Raw genomic sequence first — 22,860 nt, forward strand, 5'->3', positions numbered from 1 at the left:
CTAACAAATGCCAGTTGAATATTTTATATCCTTAGATTGGTTAGCCAGAAATTGGGAGAGTCTTTTGGTTTTAAAAGCTAACCGGAGAGATATCTTGGAGACTAGCCACTAGTACTTGACATGTGTTTTAATTGTATCTTAGCAATGGGTAATTTGAATAATAGCCATTGTTTGAATTTGTATGCTTGATTTGTTGTTTCTCATTCTTGAGGGCAAGCATGATCTAGGTGTGTGGGGAATTGATAGGGTGCAAAATTGTTATTCAATTTATAATTATTTTTTCCTTGATTTTAGCCAAATATTATTTTAATTGATAAATTCTACTTATATTTGGTTAATTGTGCTAATTGTAGGGAATTATGTGAGATGTGATTAAAAGGAGCAATTTTTCAGCATTCTAAGAGTTACTTTGATGGTGACGTGTTCGGGGCCGATTTCCAAATCCGAATCGAATTCAAGGCAATTTTTGAACTTAAAGAAACCCTCGTAGCGTGCCGATTGGTTAGAATTAGGCTTTTCTAATTACTCATGCAATTGGAAAATTAAATTTCTATGGTCGTACCTAGAGTTGTTTCCTGATTAGAGAAATAGTCAACGGTCGTACCTTGACTATCGACAAAATAAAGAAGGGTTGGCTTTTATGTTAGAACTAATTTATCAATAAATAATTGAATTCATCCTTGCATCTATGATCGGTTTATGAACTTTATCTGACAGTTATTCCTCTGGCTAGAGTTTAATTTTCATTATTAGTCTTAGTATTGGATTAGGAAACTTGGAATATTATCTTTAGTAGTTTTCTTTTCCTATTTTGGAGAACATATCTTATTATTAGTAGTTGAGGTTAAGCAGGAAATAAGAGGAATTAGAAAAGCCAGATTCTCGTTTGATTAGGAGTTGGCCAGCAACAATTTTGAGAGGACTCTTTGATTAGAAGTATCAAACACGACAGTCACTTTTTTCTTTCCTTCTCATCTTTCATTAGTTTTAAAGGAAAAAACGATACGCAATTGTTATCAATGGAGTCTTGCGGATTTCCCTCAAGACTGCGTAGCTAAATTCTTTTTCTAGCCTAAGGACAGCTTGAAGACTTTGTTCTACAAATTGTGAGATCGAATCAATTACACTGTTTCTTTTATTTGTTGGTATTTATTCGTTCTTTGGTTTTAATATTTATGACTATTATGTTATCGAATATCAAAGGGCTCGTATTTGAATTGACTTGATAGTCGATTGCTAATTGAATCAGTTTAATCCGTAATTGTTAGATTACTTTAATCCTAGTAGCAACTAGCATAACTAGGTTTGTGTTAGGAGAACGATTAATCTAACATAAAGAGACCCTCGTATCGTGTCGATTGGTTAGAATTAGGCTTTTCTAATTACTCATGCAATTGGGAAATTAAACTTCTATGGTTGTACCTAGGGTTGTTTCTTGATTAGAGAAATAATCTGCAAGGACCCGAAAAATTTCTTATTTTTATCGAATATTATTGGTTTATTTAAATATTTATTCACCTGTTTTCTCCAAATAATTTATTTCAACCATTTTAAGTCCATTCATATGGAATAATGTCTTCCTTATGTTTATAAAACGTCCCGTTAGCAAATTTAATTTTCGGAAGTTCGTTTAAGTGAGAAATAATGAGTACATGTGTTTCGAGGTGATATTCTATTCAAGAGTGTAATTATTTTGGGGAAATTAAAAATGATCAATAGTAGATTAAGAAAAGTTAATTGAGGAATTAAAGGTGAATGAGTTCTAATTAAGTGCATACCGCTCATGCGTCGTTAGTTTTCTGAAAGACGCGCTGATACAAATTTATTAGAGATTTGAGGAAGTAATACTAGACTCATGTGAGGACCCGCAAATTTACTTATTTTAAACTCCTATTACTGGCTTATTTAAATATTTAATTGGCAGTTTGCTCCGAATATTTTATTCCAATCTTTTTAGGCCCAATTACATGAAACTATGGCTTACATATATTTTTAAAATGACTTGTTACAAAAATTTATTTTTGGAAAGCTCGTTTAGTGAGAATAGTGAATTCGCGTTTGGAGGCAATATTCGATTTAAGGGTACAATGAGCTTGGAAATTGAAGACTTATACATTAGTCTTAAAATAGTTATTTTTATGTTTAAATCCTCAAGTACTAGATAGTTATACCATTGTTATAAGAATTCTTTAGAAATTTCGCGTTATCGCGCACAAATCGGAAATACGCGGTTTCGCGAGCGCAATTATTTGAGGGATATTAGACCCTTATTTTTAGACTACTAAGAGTGAATAATAATAGTATGAATGGAAATGCATTAAAGGTTTAGGGCACAAGTGAAACAAACCCGAGAGGAAACGAGCACGAAACGCGCGCGCACGCGCATTATTTTCTTAGTGGACTTGGAGTAATTTTGGGCCACATATTTTAAGCTTCCTTTAGAAGCCAATAACATCAGATTTCCCTCCCTCACATACACTCAAGCCACTGAACCTCACAAGGAGAACAAGACCAGAATTTCTTCACCTTCTCTCTCTTCAATCTCTTGCCCAAATCACTTCAAAATTTAACCACAACTTGCAAATTACTTGGTGATCATCTTAAGAAGAGCTGCATTTCCACGGTTTTCTTGGGCTTAAGGTGACCAAAAATTTCTACTCTAGCCATCTAAGGAGGTAAATGATGATCAACCTCTTGAATCTTGGTTTATATAAGTTGTATTGCACTTGTGAGCTCACAGATTCATATGGGTAGCTTTATATTGTTGGAAATCTTGTGAGTGGGCTCTATGGAATCCCACAATGGCTTGGATGATCTGATTTGATGAGATTTGATGTAATTTAGTAGAGCTAAGTGTTAAAAGTGAAAAGGAAATCAAATGAGGGGTTGCATGTTGAGGTGCCGGTTCTGCCCCTGCTTTGCCGCACCTTTTGGTGCAATTTTTTGTGGTTAAATTGACTTGATTTTGATATAGATATGTTGTATAGGTTGTGTGGAAAGTTTCCACAAAAAATCATCCAATTTGGATGGCCAAAAGTTGAGATTTCGAAATTCTAGCAAAACTGGAAAACGTGACCAGAGCTTCTCTGGTAGTGATTTTGTATCGACCATAACTCTTTGGTCTGATGTCGAAATCAAGTGCCGTCACTGGAATTCGAAACTAGACACTTCTAGTTTTCCAATGGTATAAAATTCATTTCCTGATTCCACTGGAGTGAACCACACCAACCTTGTAAAGTTGCCTGTCCTGTTTCTCGCCTGTGCTGGAAGCTCTGTTTTGAGCTGCGACTTGATGCTCAAATATGAGCTAGTTGTGGATAAAATTTTAAAATGATTCCTTCTGAGAAATTGTATTCCTATGAATGTAGTTTTCAACGCCACCAACCACACTCAATTCTGAGTTGAATTGAGTGAGTTGTGGCCAGATTTCAGAGCTGTCTTCATAAAAGAAAACCCTAATTCTGGACTGATTTATAGCTAATCTTGATTTGGGACTTGTTATTTCGAAATCCTTCGTGTTAATCACCTACCAAATGTATCTTGGATATTTATTAGACATTTTTTTCATAAATAAATCATGTTTGAGGAATTTTCATTGGCCAAATGTTTGAGAAAAGAAAAATGAAAGTGCAAGGCAGATTTGCCTTAGCAAATCGTGAAACTTTAATGGTTTTATTAACCGACTTCCCGGAGGAATTATTGTATGAAATTTGACAGAGGAATAGCCCTTATAAGGTAGTGTAATCATATCAAATTTGGTGCCATTCCAAGTCCATTTCGATGCTTAACCAAAGTCCCAAGATTCATGTTTCAAATCGGGAAAATCTTTGATTTTCAGTAACTTTGAGCCGCCATATCTTGGTGCTAAAAAAATTCAATTCTTGTTCCGCTTGTTATGTTTTAAAATTTTATTGTAACTCTAATTGAGTTCTAAATTTCAGAGGCTAGTTCCCATTGTGTGAATTTTGCCGAATTTCCAAACTTTGCTGAAAATCAACCCAAATCTGTCTTGGTATTCCAAAACAGCATTTTGGACCCAAAATTTGAATGTCTTCCATTTGGAATCATGGAAAAGTGCCTTCTAGAAACTTTTAGTACTTTGGAAGTAGTTTCCAACGGTACCAAGTTTTCCAATTTTGGACTAACCGAGTGTGATTTACGATTTTTCAAAGATTACGTGTCGAATCTGAAATTTCCGAACTTAAAGGAAATTGAGTTTTTAGAACTCACCATTTTCCCTTGATATTGCTTGATCGTTTTACACTTGATTTCAAAGATGAAAATCGAATTTCCTTGTATTATTAAAACCCCACTATTGAGCCTCGATGTACGAGTAATTAAGGCTCATTTTCATGATATTTTTCTAGATTGTACAAGTATGCAACCTTCCGTGATAATTGGGGTTTCTAAGTGGTAATTCATTATTAATTGCTCAGGCGCACAAGAGGACCTTCAAGAGAATTCCACGATGGACGCCTGAACCTTCGAGTGACATTTCTTCTTTGTTTACTTGATGAGTGTCAAGTGTATGAGTACTTGTTACCTGCTTAACTGTTATAAATGATTGGAGATTTTGAAAATGGAGTCGAGTGTGTACTTTACCGCACTCGTTCTCATTTGAAATGAATGGAATGAAATGTATTGAATGATTGAATGAATGAAATGAATGATTGAATGATATTGAATAATTGAATGAATGAAATAGTATGCTATGGCTGCATACGTCGCTGGAGTGAATCTCCTCGACTCACAAATGTACATGGGGGACGCCCAACTCTCACTGGCCAACCATGGACTCGAGCCGGCATGGGTTTGGTCGGGCTCCTTGGTGAACCATGAGAAAACGTAAGCTTGACCTAGCGAGAGGTCTTGCTTGGCATACTCGAGCAGTATCGCCTCAAACAAATAAAAGGTGGGCCCGGTGCAGGGGTATGTAATGATGAACGGGGACATGATAAGTGTGGTTCTACGGACTATAACCTACCCGATTGACGGAGTATCAACTCGTGAAGGTTCTTGATCGTGCAATTGGAAAATAGCTCCTGAGAGCTCCAATATCCTTGAATTGTTTCTGTTTACTTTTCTTGCTCGAATTGTCATTTACTTGAATATTATTGTTTTACTCGTTAATTGGGATTGTTAGTTGGACAATGTGCTTGCATGTGTGTTCTTGGCCTCACGAGCAATCGCTCACCCCGTAGATTTGTTTTCCTTAACAGAAATGGGCATGGAGTGAGACTCAAAGAAACCCTTGGGATGTACTTTTGTATTAGGGTTTCAATGTAATTGACTAGACATCTTGGTTGTTGTATATTTTGGGAATTGATGTATCTTTTGAGAACCCGATGTAAGGATTGGATGATTGTTATATATTGTTAAGCTCGAAAGTTTCCGCACTTTCTTACTTTACTTCGTAGAAATGGCTAGTATTGTATTAAGATTGAACGAAAATCGTACCGAGTCCTGGCGAGAGTTGGGCAGGCGTCCCACGGATATCCTTTGGTTCACCTTAGGGAGAAGTGGGGGCGTCACATAATCAACGGTCGTACCTTGACTATCGACAAAATAAAGAAGGGTTGGCTTTTATGCTAGAACTAATTTATCAATAAATAATTGAATTCATCCTTGTATCTATGATCGGTTTATGAACTTTGTCTGATAATTATTTCTCTAGTTAGAGTTTTGCTATTATTGATTCAATTTTATTTTATTTGTGTTATTTTCATTTTATTGAATTTAGTTGGTTAATTCCAAACATCTCCAAAAACCCCCCTTTTTTATCTCAGCTAGAAAATAAATAAATTATCCCCAGTCTCTGTGGATTCGACCCTATTCACTGCTATATACAAAAATTATATTTTTTTTGAATAGGTATTTATTATTGTACAAGATCGAGACCTAGTTTTGGAGATTCTTGAGTAGGTATTTATTGACGTTCCTTATGTGACTATATATATAATGAATTATTCTAAAAATATGATTAAATGTTCAACTGAAAAATATGATATTAACAAAATTATGCATAAAAATATATACGTGGATAATACAAATATGTTTGAAAATTAAGAAACTAAAAACATGAGTTCATTCACTTTATTTTTTAGATGTTATGCTAAGATTGTTTTAAGTTATATTCTTGTGTATGAGATATTGTAGTAATTATAATTTTATCAAGTTCAATATTTTATGGATATATAAGAAAAGAGCGTGGTATAATCTATATTATTATTAGTATAACCCATGAAATACAAATTTGTCTTAACAAAATTTTGAGATTATGTAATAAATTGAAGTATTATTCATGAAAAACAATATGGAAAAATTTAGTATGCATGTTATACTATTTCATGAAAATTATGAATATTTTTTTTAAGTATTTAAATTATTTCCATAATGCAATAGTTTTTGAAATTATACTTACAGGTGGCTACCGTGTGAATATTGTACAAATATTTACTATACTCAAGTTACATGCTAAGTGATCCATCGCTCCTCCCACGACATTTTTGCAAATGATAAAGAATACAAACTAGTATTTCATATTCTAATGAATTGTTGAGGATGCTACAACAAGGATCAAGAATTAGAAGCCGGTTGAAAGTTATCTTGTGATAGTTTATTTTAGTAGTATGAAAAATCTTGTGATAGTTCATGCTCCACTTTGAGATAACATTTATCTTTTGTATTGTGAAAACGGCTTATCTATGGGCACTCGTTAAAATATATTTTAGGTGTTATATTTTTAAAAATATAAGATTAATTAGGGAAAGTAAATAAATACAAAAGAGGGTAGATAAGATTAAATAGGGAAAGTATATAAATGCAAGACAGTATAATAATTGTTAGTATATGTATATATATGATAGATTAGGTGAATATTAGATGTATTAATTGTGACAGCCCCACCTCCCCCTAAGGCGAACCAAAGGGTTCGGTGGATCGCCTGCCCAACTCTCGCCAGGACTCAGTCGAGTCGTTAAAAGAAATCGAAAACGTTCAGGAAGGTAATAGCGCGCTCAAACGATTCAGAGTTGCCAAATGGCAAAACGAAAATCAACACCACAATGAATAGTGGTTGCCACATCACCACCCAGCCATGAACCCAACGAATACAGATATGGCCATATGACTCGGGAAAACATTTCCAATCCAAATAGTATACATGAACAGGGTAAATAGTTTTATACACATACGTTTGTAATTTACGGAACAAAAGAAGATAATTAGATCAAAATACATTTAGGGTTTTCCAACTATCGAGGAGCTTTACAAAACTATAATAAAACTAGCTTGACTGGTGCGTCAAAACATCTTAACCCCAAAAGTGGTTCCCTGTAAGGAAAACAAAGATGACGGGAAGGGGTGAGCTTACGCTCAATGAGGTACCAAAATAATAGCAAATAAGAAACATAGAACTTCATATTCAATTAATCACATATGTGCATCAAATAAAGAAGTGAACAAACACCATAGACAGAAAGGATACGGGTGGCTCTCAGGAGCCAAATTCCCATTTGCTTCACCGAAACTTGATCGAAATAACAGTTGACACTCCGTCAACGTTACAGAAGTAACCAATACCGTAGACTCCACTTTCTTCGATTCCTTCCACCTTACATACCCCCACCGAGCCCGAAATCCAATCAGATCAGAAATGGTAATACTCGAGTATACCGGAATCAAGGGTCTCAATACCCAAAGATCCCAAAACAGACTATCGTGGTTCGTTATCTAATCGACCAGGCCCTTGCCGGCCCGACTCGAGTAACTAGCCACAGGGGTTAAGCTCAGAGGTCCCAGAAAGGCCGTTGGATACAAGCTTCCAAACGACGTCAGAACAGATACAGATACAGATACCAGATACAGATAGCAGATTCAGATACGCACTCAAAATTGGCATATGAACAGACAAGAGAACGAGTGTGATAAAGTACACCCTCGTCTCAAACAGAATAAACAGATAGTTCAGTCGTTCATATCACAGATTGCATGTACAGAAATCGAGTTAAACAACAACAAGTGAGGGGAGTGGTACACTCACCGGTGTCAGTACAGATACCTCAAAAGTTTTTGCCCACAAGAGAGCTTTAATCAAAGAAACCCTAAAATAATCAAAGTAAAACAATTGAAGGTTTGCCCACAAGATCGAGCTTTAATCACCAAGAAACCCTAAAATAATCAATTGAAGGTTCCACTAAAAAATCCAGAATGCACATGTGAGGTTCGACTACCAGTCGTATGCCTCGCCAAATAATTACTAATGCAAGGGTTCAAAACATCATTTTTGGAAACGAAAAAGTAACATGAAGACCTAGGCTCAAACAACCCAAAAGCCCTTCATTTCTACCTAAAGGCAATTCAAACTTAAAGGAACCAAACGGCCTAGAAAATTGGACAGCATTTCCCCTAAATTTGCTTACTTTTCCAGCCGTCATGGCTTCATTATTTTCTCAAATCAGTCCCAACATCTTGTACAAAAATAATCTCATTTCCAAAAGCCGTTCACTAGGCTTAAAGTCATTCAAGTACAAAATTTAGCTAGGAAAATGACCGGAAAGGAAAGTCAAGCCCTAAAATATTCCAATAAGCACAATAAGACTCGATTACAAGTCATAAACCAATGCCAAATACTACCAAAATAGGGTTCCATAAGCATACATAAGCATTAGAGGAAACCAGAAAAATCCGGAAATGGAGTTAAGTGTTAACCCAAAAAAAAAAATAGTTTTTGACATCATTTTACGGTTTTGGTACCAATGGCACTACGATTATCGGATGGAGGTGCAAGAGACACTGTTTCGAAGCTAAGAGATAGGGCTACAATGTTACAGAAGGTCACTCAGCCCAGTTTCGAGTGTAACCAGGTAAAAAATGCAATATACTACACCAGAACCGCAAAAATAGATTCACAAATCGCATTCTGGTGCAAACATCATAAATCAGGCTACCTAAGTCCAAATCCAGTAATTCTAAAGCCATCCAAAATCTAAGAAACAGGGATACAATTCATCAGAAGGCCTCAACAACTAATTCTGAAGAATTCCCAACCAAAATAACCCAGTACAGAAGCAATTCTCAAATTCGGGTAGAAACAGGGCAGCAAGGGTAATTCCATCTTTTCACAAGTTACGTTGCTCCGATTGACCTGAAATTTTGCATAAATCTCTAAAATATCATTCCCTACAACTTTCATGTTTTAACCCAAGGCCAATTCGGCCTCTAACTATAAGCTACAGTGCCGGGCAGAATGTAAATCAAAGAAACCCTAACTTTCCAATTTTCTTTCCAAAACAGAAATTGCTTGCAATTAACCACTTTTTCCACCTTCTAGTTTCCTTAACTATCATTTCCAATCATCATACATGACCACATAATCATATTCATATGAAAACAGAAATATCACCAATAATTATAAAACTTCACCAATTCAACCAAAATTCAAGATATAATCCATAAAATTGCATCTTATACCACCACCAATCATGAATTAAACATCATTAGATGGAGGAGAGGGGTTCCTTCACTACTCACATTAGCAACACAAGAGAGGGAGCAACTAATCACTTTAGTATTCCAAACAACTCCACAAAACACCTCACAATCACTCACTTAAGAGTTTCTATGGAACAAAAGCAAGATTAAATGGTTGAGTTCTTGGATTTGAACAAGAGTAGAGCTAAGAATTTGGAGAGGTTTTCTTTCTTTCTTCCTTGGAGAGAGCCGACTTCAAGAGCTTGAAATAAGGGTGAATTTTGGTAATTTTTGTTTTATTGGTTTAGTTGGTCAAATGGTAAAAGAATGAATAGTGGTCTTATAGCAAGATTGAATCATATGGTGACACTTGTCACCCTAATTAATGCATCTCTATCTCTTTGTTTCCTCTCTCACCAATCCACTTAGGTAACCTCTAATTCTTAGCACCCGATAATTTAAACCCAGTGTCCAAAACTTAACCTAGTTGGCCGAATTTTGCCGAACTTTTCACCCTAGCGGGTCCCACGTCCGAAATACGCTCTTAATTTCTCAAAACCTATTCGATACTAGAAAAATCACCTAAAACCTCTATTTACTCATACAAATTATCTAGAAATTTTCCTAATCAAGAAAATGCAGAAAACATGCCAGTAAAGATAATAAAACCTAGAAAATGGAAAAGTTACGGGTTCTCACATTAACGAGTGCCCTAAGACACCCGTTAGAAAAACTATTATGAAAATGGATCTTTAAGTTTAGTAAGATTGGATTATTGAGCTTGGTTTCCTACGGTAACATTGGATCATTAGTATTAAAAAAATTATTATAACTATAAAATATAGAATATGGTTTAGACGTGAATAGATTTATTTTGTATTATGAAAATGGCTTATATAATGAGTGCCCATAGGGCACTCATTAAAATATATTTTAGGTGTTATTTTTTTGAAATATAAGATTAATTAGGGAAAGTAAATAAATACAAAAGAGGGTAGATAAGATTAAATAGGGAAAGTATATAAATGCAAGACAGTATAATAATTGTTAGTAAATGTATATATATGATAGATTAGGTGAATATTAGATGTATTAACGAGTGCCCTAAGACACCCGTTAGAAAAACTATTAATGGATCTTTAAGTTTAGTAAGATTGGATTATTGAACTTGGTTTCCTACGATAACATTGGATCATTAATATTAGAAAAATAATTATAACTATAAAATATAGAATATGGTTTAGTCGTGAATAGATTTATTTTGTATTATGAAAATGGCTTATCTAATGAGTGCCTATAGGGCACTCATTAAAATATATTTTAGGTGTTATTTTTTTGAAAATATAAGATTAATTAGGGAAAGTAAATAAATACAAAAGAGGGTAGATAAGATTAAATAGGGAAAGTATATAAATGCAAGACAGTATAATAATTGTTAGTAAATGTATATATATGATAGATTAGGTGAATATTAGATGTATTAACGAGTGCCCTAAGACACCCGTTAGAAAAACTATTATGAAAATGGATCTTTAAGTTTAGTAAGATTGGATTATTGAACTTGGTTTCCTATGATAACATTGGATCATTAATATTAAAAAAATAATTATAACTATAAAATATAGAATATGGTTTAGACGTGAATAGATTTATTTTCCTTGCCGGCAACTAATCTTCTAAGTATTAGTGTATCATGCTTGGCATGCTAGAAATGAAATTAATGCAGAAGGAGAGGCTTCAAGAATAGGCACCCCTATAAGCTGGATTATTCAGCAGGCATTCAAAGCCCAGGATGTGCTGAAAGGAGGATGTAGTCACAATAGAGCAAAATTTGGTTTATCAATTGGGTCAAACCTCCCTTGGAATGGATTAAGTAGATGTGGATGGGTCAATCTAGGGTACATTAGGGCATGCTGGAGTAGAAGGCCTTCTAAGGGATGTCAATAGTATGTGGAAAAAAGGTTTCTGCGTTAATCAAGGAACGACTTCTAATGTTTTGGCTGAGTTGTGGGGTATGCTATATGGACTTGACTTGGCATGGAAGGAAGGATATAAGAAGGTGATCCTGGAGTCTGATTCACTAATGAGGATAAATTTGGTGCAGGAAGGAACAGAAGGCAGTCCATGCTTTAATATCATCTATAAGATAAGATAGTGGATGAATAGAGGCTGGGAATGCAGCTTGAAACACATATCGAGGGAAGGAAATATCTGAGCTGATTACCTAGCAAAATGGAGCCACCAATAGAGGTTTGGCCTACTTATCCTAAATGAGCCACCGAATTTTTTGAGGACATGTTTAAGTGATGTGAGAGGGGGTGTCAACCCCAAGGTTAGTTAGCTTGTAATGGACCTTTGGCCCTCTAATATACCAAAAAAAAAAAGAATAGATTAATTTTCCTTAATAAAATTTGTCCCCGCTATGTTATCACTAGATATGTGACAATTTTTTCCAGAAATTACAAATCCAAACTAGAATTTTCTTACAATACAATTAAACTCCCCCTAAGATGATTTGAAAATTTTCTATTTTGCTTAGAGAAGAAGAAGAATGAAAAGTAAAGTAAGGTAAAGTAAAGTAGTTTTGGAATGTCTGAATTCTCTAATTTACAGTATTCAAACACCCTTAAATGAATTGGCATGTCTTTAGAAACTAGGGGTGGGCAAAAAAATCCGCCGATCCAACAACCCAATGAACCGATCCGATTCAATCCAAAAAATAGGATATCCGATCCGATTTTTCTTAGCGAGGCAGATGAGGGTCGAGTACCCGCAAAAATCGGTACGGATACGGATCAGAAAAATAAAAACCCGCGGATACCCGACCCGCAGGGTATATTTTATAAATATTAAAAAATTAGGGATCATTTTATAACTTTGTAATTTTTAATTTTAAGTACAAGTGAAGTGGCTCACAGCCTCATATTCTAATCCTATATGATCCACCTCTCCTCATCTTATTTGAAAAAAATGAATATTCTTGGTGAATCATGAACCAATGAACAAAATGAAAAAAAATTTGTGAAACTCTGTTATAAAAATTATTCATTCCTTTCATCCTTTTATTTTTATTCTACCTCGATCGATATTTCCTGCAAATTTTGCATCAATTCAATCAAAGATTTGTGTTTGGAGTTTCAATTTTCTATTAGTTAGATAATTAAAACATTTGTGTCTTTCATTTATTTATTTATTTGATTTATTTTGTTGCAATTATGTCTCTTTTATTTAGTGTAAGAAATTTATTTTTCTTTTTCATCACCTTTAATACCATAAGGTCTATTCCAAAGATGTAAAGAAGTTGGGGAAGATTGTTTAACATTATTTTGGTTATATTTTTTCCAAAAATAATTAGTTCTATTCAATTCTTTTCCGAACTTGATTTCACAATCGACTTATTTGGGATGCAATCTTGTACCATAACATCCTTAAGGAAGTTGGGGAAGCTGCCAAATACTTATTATCCTTGTGTTTGTTGTGTTGTAGAAGGATGAAATGTGTGAGAATGGTGATGTACTCAAAATTATTATGAAACTTCGTTTTGTTCATTAGATATTATAATTCTAATATGTACTAAATTTATGAGATCGATTTGATTGTTAGATAAAATGTATGAGAATGATGATGTATAGACTTTAATTACAATATTTCTATCAATATCAATTGGAAAAGCATGTTTTTTTATTGAAAAAATGTTGATATTAAGTGAAAAATAATTTTTTATTGAAAAATAGTTTTTTTTAGGGGCGGGTACCCTATGACCCGCCCCTTTTTTTCGGGTACCCGAAAATATTAGGAGCGGGTTAGGGTCGCAAAATAGCTGATCCAATATATTAGGGTCGGGTCAGTCAAATCATGTTAGGGGCAGGTACCTGACCCATGCCCACCCCTATTAGAAACCATTCCTAAACAAATAGACATCTTTCAAATGAATGGACACTTCAAGTCTTAAGGCCCAAGTGTGCAAGTGCCAATCTTTTGACTGTTAAGTATATAGTAACCCAAAAGTCAAACGAGACAAATGTAAATGAAATTTTGGGGTTTCTTTCCATAATTTCCCATCATCTAAATTTATTTGAATTGGTGTGTAAACTTATATAAACCTTTTCATTTTTCACAAATTTTTCAATATGGGATCATCACTTACTATATCCAACAATCCTCTACTTAGTAGTGAAATAGAATGAAAACAAATTAAGATTTATGCACATAATAGGTGTGTTTTGCCTTAATTTATTATTGGTATAATTATTTCAAAATCTTGTTGACATCACATTGATGCTAATAATAAATTTTAAACCACAATTCCTATATAACAAGATTAGAAATAGTTATAAACATAAATCCTACCTATTTCTACATTCACTGTGAACTTTAGCATCGTATTATGGCTTTATGGTATCTCCTGATTCATACACACTTACAGAAGTTTATTTCTAGATTTTTGATTGAAGCAGTGCCACCTCTTGCTTTTATATAGGTGAAGTCTCCTCTGAACTCTTATGTTTTGACTTCCTTGTTCTTATACCATATATATTTATTTCATTAAGATCAATAATTATTCAACCTCATTTTCTTAAGCACTTATTTGGTTACTAGCACTTTCTAACAGTTAAATCATAACTTGTTCTCAACTATTAAACCTTTAGAATTGCAAAGCAATAGGAAAAGTTAGGCTTCTATTACTGTTGACAAATTATGAATGGTTTTAGACCCATGGCACTCGTGATGCTTTTGATCATAACTCTTGAGAGTCTTTTAGTTAAATGATTAGCAAGATTATTACCAGATTTTATGTAGACAACTGTTATAATTCCATTAGAAATTAATTGCCTTACGTACTTATGTTTTAAAGCATTATGTCTAAATTCACCATTATAAATATTGCTGAACACCCAAGACATAATTACTTCATTATCACAATGCAAACAGATGGTTGGTATTGGTTGTGGGCACAACCCTATATCTAGCAATGAGCTTCTTAATCAGTCTGCCTCTTTGTGTGCTTGTAGACACCAAAAATTTCAATTTTATTCTTATTTCATTTTTTTGTCTATTTATTCATTTTTATTTTATTTTATTTTTATTTTTATTTTTATTTTTATTTATTTTATGTTTATTTATCAATTTTTCTAAAGAAAATCATTTCAATTCATTTTTTAGAAAATTAAAAAAGAAAAGCCAAAAAAGAAAAGCCAGAAAATCAAAATTAGGTTTTCTTAAAAAAAAAAAAAAACTTCCCACGAGCACGCGCGCCATCCTTCTCCAGGGCTTCGTAACTAGAAGCCATGGACAAACAGTATGAAAGATGCAGTTGCCATTTTCCATCCCATTTCCACTTGTTTTTTTTTTTTGCCCTTTCTTTCCCTCCAAGCCCTCCAGTACCTTTGCCACCTCACCCCCATGATCTTTAGCCAGAATTCTCTAGAATAAAAGCCATCTAATGGCTCAAAATTCCTGAAGAAACCTAGCTCATCTGCACCATTCTTCTTAGGGTTTTTTTTGGGGGGGGGGGTTTGTTCCATATAAAAGGCTGCAAACGCAGCCTTAGAACAAAAAAAACAAAAAAAAGGGAGAGGCAGCGGAGAAAGTGGAAACAAAGAGAAAATGGAGAGAGCAAAAAGAAGAGCGAAAAAATTTCCAGAAAAAGCTTTGATCCAGGGCTGCCGATTTGGCCCCTTTCTTCACCATATTCCGAACTCATCAGGGCTTATTTTGAGAAGATCTTTTTTGCTGGGTAATCTATGTCTGTTAGGGAGGAAATTTTGTGTTGAAGGTTTTCGGAGAACATTATTTACAACATCTTCAAATCAAAACTCAAACCTGCAGTATCCACGAACCTTGAGCTCTTGTGCAGTAGACAAAATTTTGTTTTGCCTGGAATTTGCGCGTCTTGTCTGGGATTTTCGCACTTGTTTCGGCCTCGTAAGCGGTAAAGGTAACCTTTTTTTTTACCTTCTTCCATTCATATTTGCTCAAACTGGCTCTAGACATGTCAAGATTTTGATGTCGCATCTGTTCTTATTGTTTTCTCTTTTCCTTTTTATTATGTGGCTTTTTCTTCCCTTTTTGTACAAGTTGTTAGCTCAGATCTTTGCTTCATAAGCTTGTGTTCGAATCTTGTGTTGTTATGGCTCATGAGACATTGTGTGTAGAGATCATCCCACACCTCTTTTAGTTGATGATGAACCCAGAAAGTTGCAGAAGAAAGTTGCGATAGTCTTGCATGGAATTTTCAAAAATTTGCATTTCAACCCTTAATTTCCGCCTAATTGTACTATGGCCCAAAATCTGGAAAAACTGAATCAATTTTGCCCCTTTTAAGTTTTAATCCTCTATTGCATATTTTAAGTGGGTTTTGGACAGAATAATTTTGGATTTTAGGACATAATTAGGGTTTAATAATTTTTAGTTGATTTATTATCTTATTGGATTTTAGTAAAATAGTTTAGGTTTTGGGTTGAGGCTTATTTGCTTGGGTTTTGATAGTGGGTTTTGATTTATTTTTAGTTGAGTTATAACATGGGCTTGGAAGATAAAACCCATGCATATCAGTTGGACTTGATTGGTAAAAAGGGTAGGCTTGGCCCGTGTTTTGCCACTGGACTTTAGTTGGGCCAGATGGCCTCTAGCCCAAGAAACTAACAAATTGGCCCAAGTGGCCTTTTATCTTATAAAATCTGATACAAAAATTACATTTCAGTCACTGAAGTTTAGAGTATTCACTACAAGAAAATTGTTCATCAGTGACAACACAAAGTCATCACAGAACATACAAATATCATCACAAATACCTTTTATTGACGACTTTTTGATCGTCACAAAGTCGTCACTAAATCCCCGTCGGTAAAAGTAAACAGTGACGACCTAAAATGTCATCACTAAATAGTTCTCATTAGTGACGACTTTAAGTAGAGCATTTTTGACAAAAGGTCAATTCGTCAATAAAACACTTCCAGATTGTCGTCACTAATGACAACTATTTAGTGACAACTATTTGGTCGTCACTAAATAGTTGTCATTAGTGACGACAATCTGGAAGTGTTTTATTGACGAATTGACCTTTTGTCAAAAATGCTCTACTTAAAGTCGTCACTAAAAAGCACCGAAAGCCATTGTATATAACTATTTTACTGACAACAATTGTCGTCACAAATGTAACTTAGATTTAGTGACAGTCTCTGTTGTGACAAGGAGTTTTTATTTTCTATTTTGTGACAACTTTTTTTTGTCATTAGATAATTTCATAATAGCTTAATAGTCATAATTTGGCCCGTAATCATTGCTAAATCATTGATTTTAAACAAACCATACAAATAAACATGAACGATTGATAACCAAAAGTATTTGCATTAGATTACATGGTAATAATATAGCATTCTCAAATGCCAAATTCAAGTGTACATTGCCCAACTAATGCCTACAAAAATAACATTTGTCCAAAATATCACTTGTACATAAGGTACATTTACAAAAGCAATCACAGTTTAAGAAATTGAAGAACATCTAAATGAACCACTCCATGAGCAAAAGGTAATTTTGTCTTCAACATTCTTCAACCATAACCATAGATATCTTCCAAAAGCTAGTATGAATAGCATTTATCTGTCATAAAAGAGTAAAAGAAGTAGGTAAGGGGAGGAGTACAATAATAAAGAACAAGTAATGAGACTTAGATTATTAAGACAAAAATTACAATTCATTAAGAACCTCATATAATTTGGCCCACATATTACAACACCAGCAAGAAGTTAGAAATCACAGTCCAATCTATACAAATACAACACTGCATAAGCTCAACTAAAGAGCTCTCTAAAACAGTTTTTTTAAATTTTCTTTCTTCTTCTTTAAATAGCTCAACTTATTGAACAATTAAATTGGACTCCCACAGTAATTATTGTTTAATGTTTATGCTTTTGGTTGTTTATATATTAAAACTAGGTGATTGCTTCCCATGCAAGGCGTGGGAACTTTAGACCTGTTAGTAAGGTTGTATTTGTTATTGTAATATTTTTAATATTTTAGATGATGAAAAGAGTGATGTGGTGTGTATCGTGAACTTGGGCTGGGAGTGAAAAGGAGTATTAGTCAAAAATATATTAGTTCAAAGAGTAGTCATGTACTAATACAAAGGATACAGCCAATGCAGTAATGATGATTCACAAGAAAAAGGAAAGCATGATATTTACATATACAGCAGTAATTTAGTATAGATGATTCAAAAGAAAGAGGCTCCTTTGACGTTCAAATACATTCCATTAACATGTAACAACAACTCAGATGACAATGAAATAAATTCACAAGTACCAATCACTTGGTCATTACTGCAGTAACAGTTAATGGAAGTAGCAAGATATTGCTACAACTTGGTCACATGCAAATTTTTTTTTTGTTCTGGGTTCACAAGGAATGAATTCATAATTTATGAAGCAGCAAAATAAATTCACAAGTACCAATCACTTGGTCATTACCACAGCAACAGTTTCAATACCAACAGTTTCAACTTTCTTGAGACAATCAAGTTGCATCTTAAGTTTTCAAAATATCAAGTTTTACATGTCCATTAAAAATTTTAAAAAGTACCTTTGCTTTCATCACCACCTTTCCGGCTTAGAATACCTCCTTGAACACCACCCCCATAAGCCACTGCTTCATCTGGTTTTACACTCTTGTTGGGTTCCTTTCCATCAAAGTAGTCCTTGAGAAGTTATTGGACTTTTGGGATCCTGGTAGCCCTACTAACAGGAACAATTTCATGCATCTGGTGGTTCTCCAAACCAGCATCCCCCATAGCCTTCTTGACAAGTCCCATGTTTTTGCTAAAGAGGTCATTGTTCAACTCGTCAAATCAAGCATGAGTCCTAACTTGCTGCTGGCTGCTTAAAGCTCTTTTGGCACGTTCAGCTTCCCTCAGTTTTTCAAGTGGTCTATTGTGGTTGCTGATGTTCTTTCCATGTTTCTTGTTAATCAACTTGATGAAATATTCTATAATCCTTTGATGAAAGCCTTTGCCTACAATAAAACAGAGCAATTAGAACCATATGAAAGCTTTTTATAAGAAATGTAACTAATAAAACTTATACAAAAAATTGGTTGCTTTAATCATTGTTCAATATTTTGCAAAATCAACAGTTAATTAGTGTAGTTAGATAAACTTTTTTAATTCGTAGTTAGACAGGCAACTGCTGCTGCTCTGGGTTCATTGATAGTCCTAGCAACATTCAGCCCAGCAATAATACCTGCATTCTTTGTTGCCTGCCTCTGGGCATCATTGAAGTAAAATATGATTCAACGAGTAACTCTAGAAATTGAACTATACCGGGAACAGTTACCACAGCATCCTTAATTTTCTTTGCAAGGAAAGCTTCAGCTGCTTCTTTCATCTTAGTTAAAACCATTACACTAATTTCCTCAAGACTGAAGACTTTAACCTTACTATCCTTAATTTTCACCTAGATATAAGGTTTTCCATCCTTGTTCACAATCTTACAAGGAACGAGCTTCATATCCCTCTAAACTTCATTAGTCTCAATCCTGTTATATAACAGTTAAGACTTCAGTGAGCATATGTATACACACCAAAATGTTCCAGCAAAAATGATAAATACACGAGTGTGCCTTACTTTCATCCAATAAGTCTCTTGACATCAAAGATAGTTCTTTCAACATTAACATCGAATCAGTCTTTCGCTACCAGCAAATGCAATCCATGATGGCTTAATACGATTCCTTGGTCATTTGCTGTGATTTCAACATGACCATTTTTGTAAATATGAGCACATGAATAGGTAGTTCCAAGATCTATTCCAATGACTATTCCCAATTTTGCAGCTTATTCTTTGGTGATGGAAATTGTAGATAGACAGCCTTTTGCACCGAAAAATATTATTGGAAAAAGTAAAACTCTTATGTATAGTTTTTGAGAGAAAAAAACTAAAACACTGCAGGATGAAGCAATTCCACACTCATGATGAAATCCACAATTACTCGAGCAACCGTGGGATTGAAGAGTTCGAAGAGCTTGCTCAAACATTGTGGTGACCATCCCAAGAACAAGTGGAAAAAATAAGAACTCATTTAATTTCAAGAAAATGAAATGAACATCAAGTATCAAACTAACAAACAGTGCAGGAACAGAAGAAGGATATGAACTGCGAAGAACAATCTGATAGATAGCCTAGTGGTTAATGGTTTTTTTTCCCATCTCCCTTTTTTCTTCCTTCCCAATCCTTCCTTGCTAAAAAATGGCTTTGAAAGTATCAAATAGTACCTATCAAATTAGCGAACTGAGTTAGTTTAAAGAAGATCCTATAATAGTTATTCTAAAAATCTTTAGTCACTTGCTACGTGAGGAGGGCGTGGCAGATAATAACTCTTTGTTTTTTGGCTCATTTCGAATTGATATACTTTTTGGCTTAATTGGAGAGAACTAATTTGAATCATTTCCAACCAATTTACAGATAAAAAAATTTTCATTTATGAAAATGAAATAGAAAAAATAATAGCACAAAAACAATGAAAATAGACATCAATGGCTAGTAAAAAAAAGGTGTTCTTTTATCATTGAAAATTAGGCCAATGCTGATCAATGAGCTATAGTTGTTTGACTATCAACAGACATAATTTCAAGAAATTATGAGAGCTTTTTTTGCTGTAACATCAACAGGCATAATATCATATGTGTAATCTTGTTTTACCAGAGTTTCTGCCTATACAGTGATAATCTAGCACATTAACAGGCAAAAACAATAATCAGGCAGACAGTCACTGAATCGAATAATCAGGCAGCTTATTTTCATTGAGCACCACCTTGCCATCAGAATAGTAAAAGTTCGCTGTCTCTAAGTAGAATTTTTTCACTTCACAATATTTACAATCCAATGCATCAGGCAGACGGTTAACATTATGGCTAATGAAATTCAGAGCATCTAACCAGCTATATTTTTATGAGCGTGTTATGTGCATATCAATGGGTTATAAATATTTGAATATGAATAGATGTAAGATAAAGAAAGAACGAGACCTTTGTTTTGCATACAAGTCTTCTCATACTTCATCCTCCAAAACTGGGAATCCTAAAATTAGTTCTCAATACACGTAAGATGGTACTTAACTACCAGTGTTTTTCATTGGTTGGTGGTTGTGATTGTACCTAGACAATTACTTTAAGGACAAGCTTGTTCCATATTACCAACTGAATGCAAAACCTATCTCCACTACACTGTCTTCGATATTAACTCAACATTAAAATAGAGTTAAAAAAATGCTTACAACCTGTAGTATAATTGTGCAAAAACACTAAAATTGATGTTGAATCCATAGCCAAATATTTTAACACAAAAAAGGAAATCTTTTATGACTTCCGGCAAGGGTGATTTAGCATATATATATAGATTGGACGCGAAACAAGGTAAAAAATTATTGGTACCATGAAACTTTCCTTAAATTTCTGTAAAATTATTGTGTTTTTATGAATTTTGATGTATTATGTGGTTAAAAGAAATTACCTAAGCAACGCAAGAAAATAACCCATAAATAATGAAATTGAAGTTCACCTCAGGAAATTTCCCTTGATCTCCAAAAATGGTACAAGAAAGACAGTAGCAGCTGCATAGACCTAGACAATGAAGAAACCCAAAATTATTTAAGTAAAACGATAAAACTGAACGAAGAAAAGAGAAAGGCCAAAATTTTGTTTAAATAGAAAAAGACAAGAAACCGCACCTAAAAAAAAAAAAAAGAAAAAAGAGTGAGGTATGAGTGGTAGTGTAGAAGGAAGCAGCCACTTGAGCTTCACCGGCAACTTTTACTTGAAAATCGAGAGTACTGCAAATCCTTCAATCAGTAATTGACTATGAAATAGAGATCTTTGTATGAAGACAAACACGGAAAAGTAAAATAGCCAAATTTGATTTAAAAAGCTAAAAATTAACATCAACATTGGAACTGATACTTACGAAAAAAAAGTCACCATTGGAGCGCGCAACAATCTTCCTGCAAAATTGAAGTTTTCACCATCTTTTTTTTTTTTTGAAAAATAATAAATATTTCTTCATAAAAAAAATTTCATGAATTAGTACCTTTTAATAGATCAGCAGAAAGCCGCAAGATTTTTCCAAACTTTATCAACCACGCTGCATATCACATGATATTATTCCCATTCAATTGTTGATGGAGGCTTGGAAGTAATATCTTGAACAACTCGATTTACACCACGTACACTATTGCATATCTTTCTTGCAACAACATCAAGGAAATTGTGTTCAAAATTGTACCAGTCAGCAGTCATCCCATCTTGACTTGTGACAGCTCTCAATGCAACAACATGAGAATGTGTTCTTTGATCACCTTGAACTCCAACAGACCTTATGGGCAAGAAAACAGCAAAAGCTTGCTATATTTTAAAAAAAACAACCAAACCAAATCAAACCAACCTTTACTAATGATTCTAAGAAAAACCCACTTCAATTTTACCAAGAAACAAATTGCAAAACAAATGATACAGGAAAAGAAACATCCAACTTCATAAAACTAAACAAAAAACCCATAGAAAACAACAGAAAACGTAAATGGAGTTTGAAAGTGATATTCTTAGAGGGGTTCAAATGCAACTAAATAGGGACTTAACTGAATGAATTATGGATGTTTTAGGGTCGAATTACGAAGTTCAGGAACTCTGGGGCTAAATTACAAAAAAGAAAATGGAATGACCGGAATTGCAAATTTAAGCAAACGATCGTCTTCCCCAAGCAGATTAGGCATCAATCTTCTATTTAGACCTTCACTCGGGCATTTTAACAAACAGTACACGGGCATAGAAGGATCCAGCAATTTTTGCTCAATTGGGACTGTAATTAGCCCCCCAAAATTTGTCAAAACACAAGAGATTTCAGTCCAAACAACATACAATAGCATACAATCTAAAATCGTTAGCAATCAACATGAAGTTGGCACTGAACAAACGCACGGCAAACATGCTTTGAGACTTTTCAATGTTCATACTAAAAATGGAAAACTAAAATTCAAAGAAGGCAGACGGCTTACAGCGTTTGCTTGGCGAAGTCTGCAGGCGATGGTGATGGTCGAAGGAAGGTACGAATGATCAGGCGGCTGTAGCTGCCATGGTAGCCGCGCTGGAGCTGGGCGCCAGTGGTGGGTGGCAACATGAAATCGAGGAGCGACAGTGAGAGAGAAAGGCCGTGCGGGAAGGGGAGATGCGTCAGGCAGCTAGGCGGCGCACGAAATGGAGGTGCCGTGGCGGAACTTGGAGGCGGCGGAAATTGGATGAGAGCAGAGTGACGGCAGCTATGGAGATTGCGCGCTGTGATGGCCGATGAGCGGCTGTTGCTCTGTATTTTCTTTGTGTCCCCTCTAGGCCAAGACCTTTCT

General features: G+C 34.5%; 1 pseudogene; it reads right to left on the bottom strand.

Moving 5' to 3' along the window:
- Window positions 1-17,781: 17,781 nt before the first annotated feature.
- Window positions 17,782-22,637, bottom strand: LOC113774081 (annotated as a pseudogene).
- Window positions 22,638-22,860: the final 223 nt, after the last annotated feature.

The sequence above is a fragment of the Coffea eugenioides genome, chromosome 6, assembly GCF_003713205.1.
Source record: "Coffea eugenioides isolate CCC68of chromosome 6, Ceug_1.0, whole genome shotgun sequence".
Lineage (NCBI taxonomy): Eukaryota > Viridiplantae > Streptophyta > Magnoliopsida > Gentianales > Rubiaceae > Coffea > Coffea eugenioides.